General features: G+C 38.3%; 1 pseudogene; it reads right to left on the bottom strand.

The window, feature by feature from the left end:
- Positions 1-1,872: 1,872 nt before the first annotated feature.
- LOC136830527 (uncharacterized) lies at positions 1,873-3,300 on the bottom strand (annotated as a pseudogene).
- Between the last annotated feature and the right edge of the window lie 1,424 nt (positions 3,301-4,724).

Here is a 4,724-nt window from a genome sequence, read left to right as displayed (position 1 = left end):
CTCGAAATATTAAAGGGAAGATCTTGGAGAGAGAGGAGAGAGAGATTGGGATGTCGGGTCAACATTCATTTGACTTTTTCATGAAACAGCACAGAAATGTATTCTCTCAGCAATAACTCCACGACATCACAAATGCGCTCGGAATCAACCGTCAGTTGCATTATTAACGTGTGCATACTGTGTACAGATAGAACATTCATTTGGTTATTAATGTATTACTGTTTTATGGAAAAAATGAATGGGAGGAAAACAAAACGACTAAAACTTAGTGAGAACTGTAACCCCATCTTACTCAAACTTTTATTTTATGAAAGTCAGCCACCCCAAGATTCGTCACATTCAGGTAATGAAATTGATGAAAATGAAACATCTGAAGAAAATTATGTTTGTATGATTCCAGAAACACGATGAAAATTAGGATTGGTCAGATGATGACATTGTTGAAAATACTGATAATTCTTCAGGTAAATGCATCATTATATCATCTGACGAACAAGACGACGAAGAAAATTCAAGTATCATACATATCAATAGTGATTATGATTAAACTTACTGTGATGAAGGAGCTACAAGAAGATGATTCTTATATCAGTCAATTGTTATTTGTTAAAATATTATCCATACAACTAACAAGAATTCAACCTTGGGGCCCAAAATACTTTTCATGTTATATTATCCATACAACTAATACTGAAGTCAAATGGGACAAATACTTTTCATGCATAACTTTTTACTTCTAAAATACAAGATACAAGATAGTAAGCGGAGTAGCGGAAAAATAATACCTGTAATAAAAAAAGTGATAACAATTAAAACCTTTATTCTCATACACTGTAACCGATTCAAGAGTGACGGAATCAGGCAACTCAACCGCAATACTTTTCTTTATACCATGCGAACATCATTTTGCGAACTTTTGGTAAAGCCTTCATCTTCTTTGAATCATGTTTTGAGTAATGGTAACCTGAGCAAAGATGAAAGAATAAAACGAAAAGATGTTTTTCAACAAAAACAAATAGTTTTTTTAGATATTTTCAAATCAACACACTTTGATTTTTTTGTGAAAAAAAAACAAATGATCAATGTGACAGTTTTGGGAAGTATTTATTTGTGATTTTACGCAAAAAGTTTCTTTGTTTTTTTTTTCTAAAACCCCAACATTAACAAATGTCGAGTCTTGCTACAACCTGCCAATCGCTCCTGCCTGCCCTCCACCCAATCCTTCCTCCCAACCCTCAACCCCTCGTTGAATTATATACTAAAACCACCTCGACTCAGCCATAGGTTAATACTTTGTCCAACCTCCATTTGCTGCTATAATTGCTTGCAGCCTGATCAGGCATGGAATCTACCAGATTGCTGCAAATGTTCGGCTGGTTTCTGATACCCTCCCACACAGAATGTGTCTCTCTCACTGCTTCCTGGTTTTCTCCTCTACATTCCATTCCTGAACCATATGCGACCCATAGATTCTTATGGGATTACAATGGCTATTTAAGGGGCCAGTTCAATAGTATAATTTCTGGACGAGTCTCAAACCAAACATGAACTGCCCGACTAGCGTGGATTGGACTGCAGTCTTAAATGAAGTATCGGCTCTGTTTCCGAGATGGCAATGTCTAAACTGTAACAAGGATGATTAAAGAATATTGATATACTGTTCTGCTGTCATCACATCCTTCAATGTTAGTAAGTTCAAAAAAAAACACCTCCCCACCACATCCATCCATGCGACAGGTTTGTCACAGACATCTTCTTGATATTTCTTGGATGTGTGTCAAAATATCTGAGTGTTGCGGATTCGCCAACACTGTCGACCGACTGCTGCGACAGACGTGGCAAACTTTTCTCGTCGGTAATAATATAAACGCCTCAAAACTCGAGTCCCAAATCCGCATACGCAGTCGGCAAACCTTTGGCAGGGCTTCTCTGTGGCCAGCAGTTAAGGTTTCCTCCCGTGCAGGGATGAAACAATGTCGGCCAGTCTCCCGCAATCGCCTCCTTGTTGTGATTGGGTGACACTGAACTTGTGCGTCCCTTGTTATGCTTACTGCAGTTTTGAGTGGTGCTCTCTCTGATTCTCTTTGAATATACGGCCATCCTCCTCAGGTGTGGTAACTATTGCTGAGCCCTCCTGATCTGGGCCTGGTGAATACAAAGACCCTCCTCTCATGTCTTCTCAGCCAACGCCTAACCTTATCTCTGGAGATACCCATAAGGATAACTTATTTCTTAAAGCCCTTCCCTGCCTCGTGAAAGCCAATAATCCTGCCTCGCTCTGTTATCACTTCAGATCGATTGGCTCTAGCCCTCGGTGGCCTTTCACGACGTTGTGGCTGAAAAACATCTGTAATAATAACACGATAATGAGATTTATGAAACAGCATATAAATACAGGAATCCATTAAACTATACAGTCACTCTTACAATGATATCATGAGATTTGTTAAGGGGATAGTATTGGCAGAGAGAGAGAGAGAGAGAGAGAGAGAGAGAGAGAGAGAGATAATTAGAGAGAGAGAAGACAGACAGACAGAGAGACAAGAGAGAGAGAGATTTTGCAGGAGAAGAGAGACAGCTTGGAGAGAGAAGAACGAATGATGAATGACATGTCGACAAAGCACATCTATTGTTCCAGAAGACGTTGCAAAACCTAGATGAGGAAGTCCTTCTCCTGGACAAATTACGTTAATCTCGCAGTTAGCGAACTGTGATTAAAAGTCCACTTGTGGGAGTCTGTCCTTGAACTATTGATAATTCACACCACACAGATACAACACAACTGGAAAATTTTACTTTCCCTTCCACACTGACTCTAACTAAAGTACAACTCTTATAGTTTCTGCATTTTTTCTTTGTTTCGAAATTTGAACAGGTTCTTCTCCATTCAACACAGTGTTGTCTATATAATCACAACAAACTGGTTTGCATTATATGAACCCGCAAACTCATTAAAAAACAAAGTCAAAACTCTTAAAAAAAACTAATTCCAAACCAAAATCCGGAAGAGTTCAAAGGTGTTATTGTGTTTCACTTCGTGATAATAAAATGCCCGCCGTCCAACAGAAAAAAAGGCCCCGCTCCTAAACTCCAAACACTAAAAGGTGGGTCATAGATTGTGGTTTGAAAGTGTACCACCGTGCCCAGTTTCTCACCGTATGTTTTTGCTACAAGGGAAGGATTCTTATTGGCTTGGATTTTGGTCTTCCCGACTATAGGCCCAGTTATAGCAGATTTTTGTGGCCCCTTGAGGACCTGTGTAAACATTGGGCCCCGTTTTTTGAAGACAGACTGAGACATTTTGAAGGTACTTTCGAAGCGTGATGACTTTGTTATTGTTAGACCTGATAACGGTAAGCATGTAGTGATTCTCGACAAACAAGAGTATGTAGATAGGATGAATATTATTCTAAGTGATCATTATAAATTTACTGAGATCGGTACACCTAATAATTCTAACATATTTAAATTAGAGGACAGAATCAATAGATTTCTCAGGACCATAAAAAATGAAAATATTATCAACAAAGAAGCGTATCATCAATTATTTTCCACAGGGTCTTCTTATGGTGTTTTATATGGATTACCCAATATACATAAACCCAACGTTCCTTTACGTGCCTTTTAATACTAGAAGCTGCAAACTTGCTAAGTATCTTGTTCGTCTCCTTGAACCATTAACCAGGAATAATTACACTGTTAACAATTCTTGCCAATTTAAAGGTATGATCTTGGCTCAGGACTCTGATGTCTAAGTATGACTAGTCTGGATGTCGAGTCAATTATTACTAATGTCCCTGTGAGTGAGACGATAGAAATTATTCTACGCAAACCTAATTCTGTTTTTAATCATTGTACTCACTCGTATTTTGAAACCTTGATTAGAATTAGCGGTGCTAGGTACAGATTTTATTTTTAATAATAAATTATATAAGCATGGCTGTGGGCTCACCTCACGGATCTACGTTCTCCAATACCTTTATGTACTTCCTGAAGGAGCACGTGCTTGATGAATGTCCTCTCAGTTACTATCCCCTTTTTATGTACGGTCTGTAGACGACACCTTTGCCCTTTTCAGAAGAGAGTATGAATCTGATTCCTTCTTGGAATTTGCTAACTTCTGTCATCCCAACTTCAGGTTTACACTGGAAAAGGAAGAGGACAATCTACTGCTTTTTCTTGACGTTCTGGTCTCCAGAAATAACGACAATTTTATTACCACGATTTTTAGAAAAAAGACTTGCAGGATTAGGTGCCAGTTTTTACAGATACTGCATTTGTAATTTTAAGATTAATTCTACTGGTTCTCTTCTTCTCAGGGCCTTTCTCTCGCCTCTGGTTAGAAAGCTTTTCATGATGAAGTTACCTTTCTTTCAGAATATTTTAAACACAATTGCTTTCCTTCAAAGGTAGTTTTTAATACCCGGAAGAAAATACTAAACAAGAGGTTTTTAACTGTAAGTAATACTCCTACGGTGCCCAAACTATACCTTTACGCCAAGTTTCCATACTGTCATGACATCCTTCGTGCCCCAAATGTAACTTAGGGATTTATGTGGGATCTACTCGGAGACTTCTAAAAGTACGAATACATTCTCATAAGGGGGTAAGTTTTCGCACATGGGTAAAAATAAATCTCCAAGCCCTCAACACTCTAACATTAAAAATGATACAAAAGTTTATACAACTCCCACTGAACACAAAAAATTCTGAATAATTGGACG

This window comes from Macrobrachium rosenbergii, chromosome 47 (genome assembly GCF_040412425.1).
Source record: "Macrobrachium rosenbergii isolate ZJJX-2024 chromosome 47, ASM4041242v1, whole genome shotgun sequence".
In the NCBI taxonomy this organism is placed as follows: domain Eukaryota; kingdom Metazoa; phylum Arthropoda; class Malacostraca; order Decapoda; family Palaemonidae; genus Macrobrachium; species Macrobrachium rosenbergii.
Note: the sequence above shows the minus strand (reverse complement) of the source record. Positions and strands in the feature narration are given on the sequence as shown.